The following is a 17,632-nucleotide window of genomic DNA, read 5'->3' on the forward strand; positions in this document are numbered from 1 at the left end:
TATCATATCATTTTTATCCGTAATTACGTAACAACGGAAAATGCTACTTTATGGAACAACCGATTTGGTGTGGTCGCGTCGTTCTCTTATTTTTTCCCCTCTCATCTTGCCCTTTTTTATTATTAAATAATCATATTTTATTCTTTACCCTACTTTTCTATATAATAATATTACCTCGTCCCTTACTTTTTTTTTTAAATATTTCAAGTTTATTCTTCATATTGTTGATACATGATATCATTAGACGACGGCAAACAATACAATCTAACCAAACATTGTATAGATTAAAACGATACAATACAATAAAATACTATACGATACATTATGAAACGATACATAACAACCATTCAAACAAGCTGTAAGTTTACTACAAAACAATTCTCTTTTTCTTTCGGAAGAAAAGTCCTTAGAGATAATTCAACTTTTATGTACTTTGATCATTTAAGTTTGTAGGGACAAAATATAGAAGATAAGATCTTAAATATTTTGTGGGAACGCCCGAGGGAGGAAAGCTTTTCTGAAGCGCAGTGCTTTTTCATTGTAAAAGGTTATTTTAATATTTGTATCAAAAAAATAAATACATAATTCAGATTTCGTAAGTGGAGAGAAAAAAGGTGGAAAATGTCACTGATATTGGAATATCTGACAGAATTAATAACCTAACGCAGTCACAAAGACATAATTTTCATCAAAGAGTTTCAAAAAATAAATAAACATTATCTACTAATGTTTATTTATAATTTTGATTTTATATACACATTATAATTTTCTAGCGAAAGAGGTTCAGAATCTTCGGCTCGTAACTTCGCCAATAGTTGTGGACATTGGACAGTGGCGGATCTAGTGCATTAGTTAGTGGTTCCCGTGAATCCAGTAACTTTTATCTAAATTTTGTATTTATATTAAAAAATTCAGTAAATGTATAAGAATATTTAGCTTGGGACCCAGTCCGTTAATTCAGTTATTATTGTATATTAACTTGAGATTTTTATAGGAAAAATGATACTATATAGCCGCTGTAAAAATAATAGCCGAAAAATGTATAAAATTTGTATATTTTTGTATGTATGTAGATTTTGTATTTTATATACAAAAATTATACAAGTATTATATATTTTCTCGCTACCAAATATAAATAGTTTCTGGCGTGGTGTAAAAATAATAATAATTCATTTTTATAGGAACTCATAAACTTAAAATTAAGGAGGTTAGAAGTGAATGGAAGTGGACAAGAGTGTCACTTTGAGGGCGTCACTCTTAACGTCATTTAATTTAGAAGTTAGAACTTAAGAACTCTCCTTCATTAAGGGAGTGGGGAAAATATATCATTGATGGCAATTGCCGAAGTTTAGTCATATTCGACGTCTTGACTATTCAATGAGGACAACTAGTCCTCACAATAACGATAATAGCATTGGTAAAATCAGGGTTTTTAAGTAGACTAGACCTGGACCAAAACCATATTCATTTACAATTATTGTTTGGGGAAAAAACATAAGTAGATAATACTTAAAAAAAATTCCAGATACCTAGCATCACTAGGTATTTTACATAACAAGCAGTTTAATAAATACATTCCTAGTGTAAAGTCCCAGAAAAATTTTGCTTAGTAATTTAAGATTTCGTGGTGTCAAGGTAGGCTAATTATTTTATCTTGCGTGCAAATGAGGATTAATGATATTATGGATATCATTTGGATATGGTAATAAGTGTATAAGTCTTATTATAATTGATTTAGGGTCTAAGAAGAAGCGTAAATCTAAGATAAGTTGGAAAATTACCAAATAGACTAAAGTTGTAAATGAGTACGCACAAGACCTCACTTTGGACAAGTATATCTCTATTTATATAAAGTTTTGTGCGATGCACAATCTATCAAATGAAACGTCTTTGAGTCTAGTTTTCAACGCTTCAAACCATTCGTCATTCGGACACTCATACCAGAAGTTAGGACCAAATTACCAAAAGCAGCGCAGAATTTTACACTACCGCGGCGCCCCATGCGGCGCGCCTGTGGGGAGGTACAGAGAGCATCCGAAAACATTTTCTGAGCACTTTTTTCACAACCACGGCGCCCTACGCGGCGCGGCTATACAAAATCGATTTTTTTGTTATAAAACGACCTCATTTCGTCAAATAGACAGAAGGGACCATTTCTTGAGCAAAAATCAGATACTTTTAGAGAGAGAGAATGCCCTAGAGTGGGAAAGTGTTCCTCATCAATTCTTCTACAACTTTTGCTCAAATCTTGAAGGATTAACAAGGAAAACCACACTAGGTCTTCATCCTTGAGGTAAGATTCTATACCCTAACCCTTAATTTCGAATTTTACCTAAAGGCGGGTATTTATCAAGAAAGTTTGTGGGTATTGGAGTTGTTATCTTGTTTGTATGTGTTGTCAAAAGGTGTAGAAACATGGTTGAGCTAAACATGTAAATGTATGGGTTGTGGGTTGATGAAATCCTCTATAAAAGGACCATAAAGATTTAACGCTCATATGGTGTTTGATAAAGTGCTCAAATGAGCTAGAATTATGAATATCTTCCTAATTTATGTTCAATTTTGTTATATCTCGAAGTAGATGGGCATTGCTAGAATTTCCAGAATGTTGTAGTAACTTAAGGAAAAGCTCTTTGAGGTATGTATGGCTAAAAACCCCTTTTATTAGAAATTGAGCTCCGTTGGCATTTACGAAAGTGTGGTGAGATTTGAATTGGTTAATGTATTGATTGTTATTGCGCATTAATTGATTTGCAATTAACTACACATATACGTGAAGGATGTGCCTCAATGTGAGTAATGTACCATTCTTGATAATTAGAAAAGTATGAAGAATACAATTATGTATTGAAATGCTTAGGCTATAAGCCAAGATAGAAACTAAGAATTATTCATGCTAGCTATGTTCCCACTTACCTGTACTGCAACTTGAATTACTTTTGTATATGCTTATGATCACTACCTGCAAGATGAATACTGAAAATGGAAAACGATGTGATAATGGTGGCCCTGAGTGCCAAGGAATTGATATGATATATATATGAAATAAAGATTCAGATGTGATGACTAATGAGAAAGGAACAACGCCTAGATAAGGCGGCCTAGCTGATCGGGTCGTGATCGGACACCATGTCGCACACATGGTGGTAATGTGCTAATATTGAATTCCGGATAAGAGAAATGAAATAGTGATTGATATATATGCCTCAATGAGGCAACCTAACCGGTCGGGTCGTGATCGGACTCCGCTCAAGATAGCGGTGGTATTGAGAACAGTGATGAAGATATGAAGGAAATGCCCCAAACTAAGTTTTGGAAATTATATGAAGGATTGAATGAATTGCATATTTGATTTACTCATGTGATTTACTTGTACTTGCTTGATAGTTCTTTCTAGTAAAATGGTGTTTAGTTATACATACTAGTGCTATTCGATGGCACTAACGTCCCTTTTGCCGGTGGCGCTACATTTTTTTATGAATGTAGGTGGCTCCATTACGGATAGTGTCGATCGCGCATAGCGGAGTACCTTCTTCTCAAAGTCTTGGTGAGCCCCTTTCTCCTTTAAGGGGTTATATTGTACATCTTCTTATTTTGGACTTTCACTTTTGACGTATAGCCGGGGCCATATTGCCGGTATTGTTATCATGTCTTTTGTATCCTTAGAGGCCATGTAGACGTTTGTGTGGGTTATATATGGGTATTGGATTGGTCAATGGACCATGTTGTAACCTTGTACTCTTGCTTTCTTCTATACTATTACTTGTATGGAACCTTGGAAGTTTAACCATGTTTTAAATGTTGTGATATAAAATGAACTAAGATGTTGAATGTACTATCTTTTCTAGTTTAAATAAAGGTAAGCATGGCTTCCTTATTCCTATCGAGTCGGGTAGATAGCGGTTGATAAGGCTTGCTTAGTTGAGTTTACTCGATTGAGCGCCGGTCGCGCCTCCCGAAGTTGGGGCTTGACAAACTTGGTATCAGAGCCTAAGGTTTTAATGTGTCCTAGGATATCTTGGAGCCGTGTCTAGTAGAGTCCTTCTTATCGGTGTGTTGTCGACCATATCTATAATTTGGAGGCTACATGGACATTTAGGAATGTTAGCCTTCTTCGACACTCCTGATCGTGCGATAAAGCTTGACTATAAGATTGTCTTCTAATTTGTGCGTTGAGATTCGAGATAAGTTTAAACGCTCTTTCGTCTATTTCAAGTAATGTTGTCATATGGAATAACCAATGGGAAAAGCCTGAATATTAATAAGATGGCATGTGTATCATGTTGAACAAATTGTACGGATATATGAGATACGTACATAGTACCAGAAGCATACTTTATATGAGAAAAATGTTTAAATTGATCACCCACCTCCAAAGAGACATTGACTTGATAAATGAGATGTGAGCTTATATGGCACCTGTTGATAGTGTGGGAATCATGTATATGATCCTAAGGTCTAAAAGAAAAATTTGTTATATAAACATGTAATATATGTAAGGCATGACCAGGAGAGTAATGACAAACATGTAGGTCTCTCACGGGAGACAAGAAGTAATGAAATGAGAGTCAATTGAACCCATAATGAGAAGACCCTTATGCTATAAATGTTATAAGAATCCCATAAGTGTATGAAGTTGTGTTACACTCCTAAAAGATATTGACATGAGGAATTGGAATCCCAAGTCCGTGTGGCTGAATAAGAGTAGAGAACTTATGAGGTTAATACAATGCTGACTTCAATCTCCCTAATAGTCGAACATATATGTGAGGGATAGAGATATGAAACATATGTCCATGAAGTTGCTAAATTCAAGACTTGTGTCAAAATCCGGGGCATTTGCCCTAAGTGGGGGAGGAAGGGCCATAGTAAGGCCACTTAAATACAATGAAACAAGAGTAAGACCATGTAGCTATGATGTTTGAATATTTTGTTGAAGACATGCGTAGTCTAGAAAGGTGATAATGGATAACGTTATTATCTGAAAGGATATGCTAATGATAGACTACTAGTACCCCCAAAAAAATGGAAGGTTAAGGAAGGTAAATTCTTCATACATGGCAATGTGAATGATAGGGTCAACGATCCTAGAAACTAAGAGTATGTTTGTAAAGGGATTTTATACTTGTTAGAGGGTTAGGAATAATGGAACCTAAAGAAGTACTATAGGCCAAATATGGAAGGTTGCGAGTTTTTAGAATGGGTTAATCATAGATCTGTGATTTAACCAAAGTACCAAGGCGTTAAGAAAGGCGAAACGAGTGGGAGAAATAAATGTGATGCTATAATATCCCAAGAGGGTATTTGGGCTTGATGGAGAGCCTCTAAAGAATCTTACAAGCAAAGAAGTGTTAAGTGATATGACGATGAACACACTTTCCCACGAATATCCTAACAAGAGTTAAGAGGAGAGCGGGTTAAAAAAAAATTAAGGAAAAAGACCACGTAACATGTGGAAGAGTGTGTGACTATTCACTAGCTAGGAATAATGAGGCGGGAAGAAATAAGAAGAAAATCTATAAATTGAAATGTCCATGGTTATCACAAAATAGTTCGTATCAAAATGGTGGACTCGCCTGGAGCACAAGTGTTAATAGAAGGTATAAAGGACTAACCGTAATGTTACCGACTTGGGTAACACTGAATATCAACTAAAATATTTAGAGGGAGTTCATGTCTAGATATTACAATCAAAAGTGAGACTACTGGTGGTGAAATAGTGGCGTGATAAACTCAACAAACCAGACACAATGATACCATGAGTCCATGGGGTGCAGACAAGTGCGTGGTGCAATAAGGCTATCTACTATGTATTATAGCAAAATGGAATGGGAATGAATGTCCCAATCACAAAGAAAAGATAGTACTAATGTATTGGATAGACCTAAAGGGAGAATAAAAAAAGGCAAAACAACACAATCTACCCAAAGCACAAAGGGAAATGTTTGAAATGTAGTGAGAGAGGATAAACACTTGTTACGAATCAAACATGTTTAACATGATAGCTCTTAAGCCACAATACCAACAAACATTATTGGTAGCTACAATATTCGGAATAAGGTGAATTACTTATTGAGGATGGAGTAATTCTTACACTTAGAAAGAAAACAAGAAGTTTTTGTTGAAGAATTTAGGAAGATTTCAAGTTATTGTTCGGGCCAGTGCTCTTTCTGAGTTGAATGTGTACTAAGGTTGTTGATACATGTTTTGGGAAGTGTTTAACAGTATGGAGGGATCATGAGAATGTTCACAAAGGAAGTGGAGTGATTTCTTAAATCCTATAAGGCACACAAGGAGGAAAGAAGTTGACTAGGAAAGGTCTGAGCACAATGTTACATTACATTTGATGTAATGTCGTGCATGTTGATGATATTAAGGTGTGTACACAGGCTAGAAGATGTATTCCTTTGAAATAGAGGGTTCTATAAGAAAACGCATCCAGTAATGTCTTTGTTAAGAATTTGGAAGAGCAAGTTGCAATTACTCACATAAGATTGTAACCATATCAAGAAAATTATTGAAGAACTCAAATCCTAGGAGGTCATATGTAAGAGAAATGTGACATAGATGGTCCACTATTGATGCAACATGGCCAGATGATCGCTTATGCTTCAAGGCAACCCAAAAATCATGAAAGGAACTATTCGACACAAGACTTAGAACTTGCAGCAGTAGTTTTGTATAAAGATTCGGCGACATTATGTGTATGGGGTCCACGTTGATGTATTTATGAACTACAAGAGCCTTCAATATATTCTTTTTAAACAAAAGGAGTTGAATATAATATAGAGAGGATGGCTCGAGTTACACAAGGACTATGACATCGACATTCTCTATCACCCGGAAAAGGCTAATGTCGTGGCAGATGCACTTAGTCGAAAATCTATGGGGAGTTTGGCTCATTTGGGGGTATATCAGAGGGCGTTAGCCAGGGAGGTTTACCAGTTGGCCAGTTTGGGAGTTCGCCTTGTGAACTCTAGTGAAGGAGGGGTAATTTTACAGAATAGGGCTGAACCATCGCTTGTAGCGTAGGTGGAGGAAAAACAATTCAACGATCCCTTGTTACCATAATTGAAAGGGGGGATTCACAAACACAATACCACAGCTTTTTCCTTTGGCATGAATGATGGTACTCTACGGTACTAAGACCGCCTATGTGTTCCTAATATCGACGATCTTCGGGAAAGGATCATGGCAGAAACTCACACATCCAGGTATTCCGTGCACCCCGGTTCTACAAAAATGTATCATGATCTCAAGGAAATTTATTGGTGGAACAACATGAAGAAGGATATGGCGGATTTTGTAGCAAAATGTCCAAATTGTCAACAAGTGAAGTACGAACATCAAAGGCCCGGTAGATTGACTCAAAGCATAGAAATTCCAATGTGGAAATGGGAGATGATCAATATGGATTTTGTAGTAAGGCTATCGCGCACTCCGCGCAGGTTCGACTCAATTTGGGTGATCGTTGACCGACTCACAAAATCAGTGCACTTTTTGCCAGTTAAATCTATAGACACAGCGGAACAGTATGCTCAGTTGTATATCAAAGAAATAGTCAGGTTGTATGGCACTCCGGTCTCAATCATTTCAGATCGAGGGGCTCAGTTCACGGCCAACTTTTGGAAGAAATTTCAGCAAGGTATAGGTACGCAAGTAAACCTTAGCATAGTTTTTCATCCACAAATCGATGGGCAAGCAGAGAAGACTATTCAGACCCTTGAAGACATCTTGCGTGCTTGTACTATTGATTTCAAGGGTAGTTGGGATGACCATTTGCCACTCATAGAATTTGCTTACAACAACAGCTTCCATGCTAGTATCCAGATGGAACCATTCGAGGCACTGTATGGTAGGAGATGCAGGTCTCCCATTGGGTGGTTCGAGGTTGGAGAAGCAGAATTGATAGGGTCGAACCTCGTATATCATGCCATGGAGAAAGTCAAGATTATTAAGGAGAGGTTGAAAACTACTCAGAGTCGCCAAAAGTCTTATTCGGACATTCGTTGCAGAGATTTGGAGTTCAAAGAGGATGATTGGGTATTTTTGAAGGTTTCCCCCATGAAGGGCATCATGCGATTCGGGAAGAAAGGGAAATTAAGTTCGAGGTATGTCGGACCGTACAGAATCATTCAGAGTATTGGTCAGGTGGCATACAAGCTCGAGCTACCACCCGAGATGTCGTTGGTACATCCGGTCTTCCATGTGTCTATGTTGAAGAAGGTAGTGGGAGATACGTCCGCTATTGTACCAATTGAAGCTATTGAGGTTAATGAAGAACTATCTTATAAAGAAATTCCAGTTGCCATTCTGGATAGGCAAGTTCGGAAATTGAGAAATAAGGAAATTGCATCTGTAAAAGTGTTATGGCAGAACCAGCAGGTTGAGGAAGCCACTTGGGAAGCCGAGGAAGAAATGAGAAAGAAGTACCCACATTTGGTTGAATAGTTATGTAATAGCTTTCATGCATTTGGTTCCTATGAACTCTTATCTTTTGATTTGATCTATGTTAAGCTATTCCATTTTGGTTATATATGTTGCCTATGGGGCCATGGTTGGTGTTGTACAATTTATGTTATATCTATGGGACATGTATATGCTGTTAGGATATGTATCTAGGGCCCTCTGACAGGTAGATAGTCCTAGTTATAAAGGAAACTCTGGCAAAATTTTCGGAAATTTAAGGAGTTATCCAAATTAGGGGCTGTTGATATATTTCATGATGTGAAAAAGCAGAAGTTACATAAGTATGGCTAATGAATGAACCTTGATCCTCATTCGAGGACGAATGATCTTAAGCGGGGGAGAATGTAAAGCCCAGAAAAATTTTGCTTAGTAATTTAAGATTTTGTGGTATCAAGGTAGGCTAATTATTTTATCTTGCGTGCAAATGAGAATTAATGATATTATGGATATCATTTGGATATGGTAATAAGTGTATAAGTCTTATTATAATTGATTTAGGGTCTAAGGAGAACCTAAGTCTAAGACAAGTTGGAAAATTATCAAATAGACTAAAGTTGTAAATGAGTACGCACAAGACCTCACTTTGGACAAGTATATCTTTATTTATATAAGGTTTTGTGCGATGCACAACCTATCAAATGAAATGTCTTTGAGTCTAGTTTCCAACGCTTCAAACCATTCGTCATTCGGACACTCAAACCAGAAGTTAGGACCAAATTACCAAAAGTAGCGCAAAATTTTACACTACCGCAGTGCCCCATGCGGCGCGCCTGTGGGGAGGTACAAAGAGCATCCAAAAAAGTTTTCTGAGCACTTTTTTCACAACCGCGACGCCCCATGCGGCGCCTTACGCGGCGCGGCTATACAAAATCGGGTTTTTTGTTATAAAACGACCTCATTTCATTAAATAGATGGAAGGGACCATTTCTTGAGCAAAAATTAGATACTTTTAGAGAGAGAGAATGCCCTAGAGTGAGAAAGTATTCCTCATCATTTCTTCTACAACTCTTGCTCAAATCTTGAAGGATTAACAAGGAAAACCACACTAGGTCTTCATCCTTGAGGTAAGATTCTATACCGTAACCCTTAATTTCGAATTTTAGCTAAAGACGGGTATTTATCAAGAAAGTTTGTGGGTATTGGAGTTGTTATCTTGTTTGCATGTGTTGTCAAAAGGTGTAGGAACATGGTTGAGCTAAAAATGAAAAAGTATGGGTTGTGGGTTGATGAAATCCTCTATAAAAGGACCATAAAGATTTAACGCTCATATAGTGTTTGATAGAGTGCTCAAATGAGCTAGAATTATGAATATCTTCCTAATTTGTGTTCAATTTTGTTATATCTCGAAGTAGATGGGCATTGCTAGAATTTCCAGAATGATGTAGTAACTTAAGGAAAAGCTCTTTGAGGTATGTATGACTAAAACCCCATTTTATTAGAAATTGAGCTCCGTTGGCGTTTACGAAAGTGTGGTAAGATTTGAATTGGTTAATGTATTGATTGTTATTGCGCATTAATTGATTTGCAATTAACTACACATATACGTGAAGGATGTGCCTCAATGTGAGTAATGTACCATTCTTGATAATTAGAAAAGTATGAAGAATACAATTATGTGTTGAAATGCTTAGGCTATAAGCCAAGATAGAAACTGAGAATTATTCATGCTAGCTATATGCCCACTTACCTATACTGCAACTTGAGTTACTTTTGTATATGCCTATGATCACAACCTTCAAGATGAATAGTGAAAATGGAAAACGATGTGATAATGGTGGCCCTGAGTGCCAAGGAATTGATATATATATATATATATATATATATATGAAATAAAGATTCAGATGTGATGACTAATGAGAAAGGAACAACGCCTAGGTAAGCGCCTAGCCGATCAGGTCGTGATCGGACACCATGCCGCACACATGGTGGTAATGTGCTGATATTGAATTTCGGATAAAGGAAATGAAATAGTGATTGAGATATATGCCTCCAATGAGGCAACCTAGCCGGTCGGGTCATGATCGGACTCCACTCAAGATAGCGGTGGTATTGAGAACAGTGATGAAGATATGAAAGAATTGCCCCAAACTAAGTTTTGGAAATTATATGAAGGATTGAATGAATTGCATATTTGATTTACTCATGTGATTTACTTATACTTGCTTGATAGTTCTTTCTAGTAAAATGATGTTTAGTTATACATACTAGTACTATTCAATGGTACTAACGTCCCTTTTGCCGGGGGCGCTACATTTGTTTTTATGAATGTAGGTGGCTCCATTACGGATAGTGCCGATCGCGCATAACGGAGTACCTTCTTCTCAAAGTCTTGGTGAGCCCCTTTCTCCTTCAAGGGATTATATTGTACATCTTCTTATTTTGGACTTTCACTTTTGAGGTATAGACGGGGCCTTGTTGCCGGCATTGTTATCACGTCTTTTGTATCCTTAGAGACTCCGTAGGCGTTTGTGTGGGTTATGTATGGGTATTGGATAGGTCAACGGACCATGTTGTAACCTTGTACTCTTGCTTTCTTCTATACTATAACTTGTATGGAACCTTGGAAGTTTAACCACGTTTTAAATGTTGTGATATAAAATGAACTAAGATGTTGAATGTACTATCTTTTCTAGTTTAAATAAAGGTAAGCATGACTTCCTTATTCCTATCGAGTTGGGTAGATAGCGGTTGATAAGGCTTGCTCAGTTGGGTTCACTCGATTGAGCGCCGATCGCGCCTCCCGAAGTTGGGGTGTGACACTTAGCAGGAAGTTATAAATATGGACCAAGAATCACGCTTAAAAACAAGACCAGAGCATTCAATTCCTAAAAAAAGGGTCCAAAGGAGTTCAGTTAATTTCTTTTCAATTCTTTCCTTAAGCCTTCCTAAATTAGCGCCAAAATGAATATCACATGAGATTTATTTCAATTACATGGAATAAGTATAAATATGATATTATAATAATATATAATTATATATGAGATTCATTCTGTTGGTATAAAATTTTATTTTTAATTGTGTATCAACATCAATTTTTACATAGTACATAATTATATATAAGATTTATTCTATTGGTATAAGGTTTTATTTTTAGTTGTATATCAACATCAATTTTTACATAGTATAATGATGGTGCTAAATAGTTTATAGATTATAATGGTATTTTTAGTATATTAATATACATAATATAGTAATCCTTCAGCCATTGTATAGATTGTGTTTTAATGTAAAAATAATAGATAATTAAATATATACATGGAATAAGTATATACATGATATTTATAGTATATAATTATATTTGGTACAATATATGTATAAATAATATACATGACATATTTTATTTATACCATACATGTAAATACTCAAAGTACTTGAAATATTCAGAGAATATTTGAATGCTAATTTAAGGGACAAATATTTAGGAGAGAGAGAGAGAGAGTTAAATGCTAATTAATCAACTTAAATTTAGACAAATAAGGATAAAATTGATCCCGTAATTGGTGTTACTCATTAATTGTGCATATAATCTTGGTAATATGCCATTATTGTAAATGAATCTGCTATATATGGAATAAACCAAAAATGATATTATTTTTTTAAATACTTTTCAAAAGTTGCTCTGTCATGTATTTTTCTCTTATTGTTGTCATTTTCCATCTCGTCATAGTATTATACTTTATTTATTTTTCAGGTTATATTCTTTTCCTTCATGTTTTAATTCCTATACCCATTTTGTTAAGAACAACAAAATTGCTCAAATTAGTAAAGGAATTTAGAAAGCAATGTGCCGCTCACGCGAGGGGAAATACTAAAATGAACTTAAACTATGGAAATTTTATATACGTATACTGTTCTTTTGTGCAAGCTTAATTAAGAAACTCGGTCTCTTCAAGTGGGAAACAAAAATGAAGGAAATAGAAAAAGTCATTTACCCTTCTTTCCCTTTTCTTTTCCACTTATTCGTTTTCTCTTTTTCCACCCAATTTCCATGTTGATAGGCAAGAGGGGTTGTTCTGATGGTAAGCAATCTCCACTTCCAATCAAGAGGTTGTGAGTTCGAGTCTCCCCAAGAACAAGGCGGAAATTCTTGGAGGGAAGGATGCCGAGAGTCTATTTGGAAACAGCCTCTCTACCCCAGGGTAGGATAAGGTCTGCGTACACACTACCCTCCCCAGACCCCACTAAATGAGATTATACTGGGTTGTTGTTGTATATATAACTACGTAAATAAGAACTAGAAATATAATGCATGTGGTCTGTCCACCAGCATCATCCAAGATACACAGGCTAAATACCAAGCTATATGGTCCAAATATACATTCAGCATACACACATAAATATCTCACTTTTTTCGTGGCTGCATTTGTCTTATTAGCTTCTTTATTTTTTTTGGGTTTTCCAAAGGAAAAAAGGATGGGGTAGAGATGATTTAGTAATGGGGAGGATAACCTTCCAATTTTATCTGTATTAATTAGTAGTTTTGTTTACGGCCAAATTCGGGCTTGTCCTTTTCGCGTGGCTGATCGAGACTGGAGCGCGATAAGTCAAGGATCAACCTCGTATTATACCGAACTATGGTGCAAGGTTAGGTTGCCAAGCTCGAGGCCCTTAGACCGATTAAGATCGAGATCAACCGAGATCAAAATTGAATAAGATGGAGATTGAGGGAAGCTTACCGAGGCGAATAACGGAAAGACGAAATATCCGCAATCGGGCGAGGATCACGGCGCGAATCCCGACACGTATCAAGAAGAGGCCGGTTAATTAGCCAATCATTTGCAAACATCATCATACTAACGTAATACAAAGCAATATACTGTCATTTTCTAGCTTTCATTATCCTGTTATTCTGTTCATAAGCAAGTTGAAACATATTTGGTTCAAGGGTGACCGAACTCGAGGGTAAAGGCTGTTCAATTCGTTTGGTTTGCATTTATTCTTTAATTGTTTATTTCAATACTAATTTATTCTTTTTAATTTGTATGAAGTTATATCACATGTCCTTAAAACCGCGTATAAATTCAATTGTTATCCGATTTTAGGGTAAACAAGTTTAAACCTTATATATGGATTATTACAAAAGTCATGATTATAACCTCACTGATGGTCGTTGCAGCATGTCTTGTTTAAATAGTCTCTCACACAAAATGTTTTTCTCTCGCGCAACTCTTACTCTAATCAAAAGACCATTTTCAAATTTAAATCTCGCTTTTGTTGAATTTAAGTGCAATTACAGTTGAAATGGAAGATAAATATGATTTTCACACTGTTTTCTGTCAATAAACATAAACAAATAGCTTACAAATAAAAAAACTTAAAAGCTAAAGTTAATTAAATTTCACCACTGCTACGTCAAATCTACATGACTTCTAAAGGAGCATTTCAGGAGTACCACGTATTCCAAATCAATTATTTGTTCTTGTTTCGCTTTCTCATTTCTTTAATGGTTTTTATTTAAAATTATATTTAGGTGTATTTCTTTCCATTTTTACCTCCGAAATGATCACATGCTCCAGGAGAGTCGTTTTGATCTCCTATCCAATTAAATTAGGTGCTTGTCCACAACAAACAATCCAAAATAGGAGCCTACATAAGAGAAAAAACTAGACTTGGGACAAAATTGCAACTTAAGTGATACATGACGCACCACTTATTTAGAAGTTGCAAGTCCGATTAATACATTTCATACTTCATAAATTTCTTGGGACAATAATGGTAGGGGACCATAACAGTACAAGATTAAAAGTTTTGGGACCAATGATGAGTGGTTAGGGAGAAGCTAAGTTTGGCCAGATTTTCAAGGTAAGAGAAATGACTTACTACTATTTGTTTCGCGATAAATCTCACTGCTTTGAAATCATGGATGGGTTAGGGAGCTATGCCATATTCCATCAATAAATGTATTTACTCTTTAGTCAGTACTTAATAAATTTTTACCCGTGTGGACGAAAATATTCATGTGCTAGACATGAGTATTGTGTAAATATTAAGGACATGGTGTCCTTAACTTCATGTGTGCAGTGTAAATATTAAGGACATAATGTATTTAACTTGTATTTGCACCTTATGTTGTTAAACTTTAGGACATCATGTCCTTAACTTCATATGTGCAGTGTAAATGTTAAGAACTTGGTGTCCTTAACTTCATAAGTGTTGTGTAAATATTAAAGACATGGTGTCCTTAACTTCATAAGTGCTGTGTAAATATTAAGGACAAAGTGTCATGTATTTGAACCTTCTGTTGTTAAACTTTAGAATATGGTGTCCTTAACTACATGAATGCTGTGTAAAAGTTAAGGACACCATGCCCTTAATATTTACACAGCGCTCATAAAGAAAGAGTAAAAACGTCTTTTCGTATTAATTTTAATAGAGTAGTGGCTATTTTTGCTCAAAATTAAAAATACTGGATAAAAACTAAATACCACATTAAAAAATGGCTATCCCACGCTTTTTCTACAAAATTGGGTTGATTTTTAGCCCAAATTGATCAATGAGTAACTTTGCTAAAATATAGTATTTATTGTTTGATATGTTATATATGGCCATAACAAAAGAAAAAAAATCTTATTTGATAATTAAACAATTCATAAGAAAATCATACACATTAATTAAAGCTTGGGTAGAAGTTGGGCGGATTGGGCTATGATCCAAATTTTAGCCCAACTTAATCCGGCCCATCTCAACTCAAGCTACGTTTAGACGGGTCAATTGACTTGCCCATTTATTGACTTAGCGTATTTTGACCCGTCCAAAATCAACCCAACTAATCCATTTGACACCTCAGCTTCTTGTTATGATGCCATGGTTCAAACCGCAAAAGCAGCTGTTGTTGAATTCTATGTGATTACTGATTAATGTCCCTTCTGTTTATGGCGGAATATTGTACGACAAATGTTGTTTATCATAGGTATATAAGTGAACTGTTATTTTTTCGTTTCTGGTACTAATAATAGTATAGTTAAGCTTGAAAAAGAAATGAGAATTCATATTGTCTATTCTAACTTGTTTAGGATGAAGGAATACTTATTATTATTATTGTAATAGTAAAAGTATATTTAAGTCGAGCATAACCATTTCAACAACAACAACAACCCAGTATAATCCCACTTAGTGGGGTCTGGGGAGGGTAGTGTGTACGCAGACCTTACCCCTACCCTAGGGTAGTGAGACTGTTTCCAAATAGACCCCCGACATCCTTCCCTCCAAGAACTTCCCACCTTACTCTTGGGGAGACTCGAACTCACAACCTCTCGGTTGGAAGTGGGGTTGCTTGCCATCAGAACCATTTCCTTAAAACCAAAAAGAAAAAGAGGAAATGTAAAGCGCGTATACCAACTTTTATGTGGCTTTTAAAGTGTAGCAATTAAAGACAGGGTCAAGCAACTTGCTAGGCCAGTAGAGAATTAGATGAATGAACCTAAACACACTGTGATTTCAAGTATTTTCCATACCACTGAAATGCTCAGCTTTTTACCTTACTGGGCTATACCCACTTTTGCCTTTGTGCCTATTCATGGCATTCACTATTTGTAAGTCTCCTTTTCTGAATTAGATCATAAGTTTAAATTTTATGTACGGATGTTGTGAAATATATTTATACAATCAGACCATTTATTAGATAATTATCCCTATTGATAAAACCTGCCAGGGTTAATATTTATAATATAAAATATACTTATATTATCAGTATATGTAACTTAAAATCTTCTAGAATTCCTCCGTCCTTATTTTTCTCTTAGACAAGAGGGGTTGTTCTGATGGTAAGCAACCTTCACTTCCAACCAAGAGGTTGTGAGTTCGAGTCTACCCAAGAGCAAGGTGAGAAGTTCTTGGAGGGAAGGATGCCGAGACTCTATTTGGAAACAGCCTCTCTACCCCAGAGTAAGGGTAAGGTCTGCGTACACACTACCCTCCCCAGACCCCACTAAGTGAGATTATACTGGGTCGTTGTTGTTCAAGTTTTGATGCTTCCTTTGAAGCAAAACATTACTATATTCGACTATTCTTTTTACGACTTAAATTAAAAGCTAGGTGTCCAGCTCGTTATATAAAGGCCTTTGAATTTTAGGGTTTCCATATGTCCCCCCCGCCCCCCTCCCACCCCCCAACAAACCGCCTATTCACGTCCACCTTCTTTCCTCTATTATTACTTCTTGAATGTCAAGTAGCTTTTTCTGCATTGGTAGGGTATATAAGCTTTTCCTTTGCTGACAAAATGTGCTGTTCAAACTCAATAAGGTTGTGACTTGTGACCTGTTTTTATTTTCTCTCTTCATTTTGGACAACAATATACTATGAATAAATAATGAATCTCACATGCATGTGAGTGTGGCAACTGGCAAACCACTCACTATTTTTTCATTTAATGCTCCCCTATATATAGTTACCCCTTTATTAAATGGAAATATAAGTACCTTGTTTCAACAATCATATGTACATTAATTTACCTAAAATCTTTCGTCTGTATTAAGACCATTGTCATCAACAAAAATTATGGTGTTTGATCAATCAGCCGATGGCGTGCCAATTCTTCCATGCATTTAGATATTAATGAGATGTAGTTGAAACGAGACTAGTGTAACAAGTCACAAACGTCGTACTTTGTTGAAATCCAAAGATTCTCAGCTAACTACTCTCCAAAACCAAATACCTAATTATGTCATATGTTTTCAAGAATCACGACAACCCCCTTCGTCTAGCTTTCACCTGTCTTCCCACCATTCTATCGATCAGATGCAACTCTTAAGTTATCAGTTCATAAAAATTACCACCTCCTTTCCAATTTACGTAATCATGTTTTATTTGGCATGAAATTTAAGAAAAAAATAAAGATTTTTAAAATTTGTGGTCCTAAACAAACCTTAATATTTATGTGGCTATAATTCTTTTGAAACTTGTTATGTTCAAAGTTTCTCACAGATGGTAGAATTGGAAATTTAAGTTAAATTATTTTCAAATTTAGAGAAAAGGTCATTCTTTTTGGAGCGTACAACGGATTGAGTAGTATTTGTTGACACATAGATATACAATGTAAAAATTTACTAAATTACAACAAATTATATTAAGCATTACTCATTTATTTTAAAAATACAATGTTATTATTTTTAAATAACGAATCCATCAAATTTAAAGTTTGGATTCGGCGTAGTCTCAACCACAC

The sequence above is a fragment of the Nicotiana sylvestris genome, chromosome 3 (genome assembly GCF_000393655.2).
Source record: "Nicotiana sylvestris chromosome 3, ASM39365v2, whole genome shotgun sequence".
Taxonomy (NCBI): domain Eukaryota; kingdom Viridiplantae; phylum Streptophyta; class Magnoliopsida; order Solanales; family Solanaceae; genus Nicotiana; species Nicotiana sylvestris.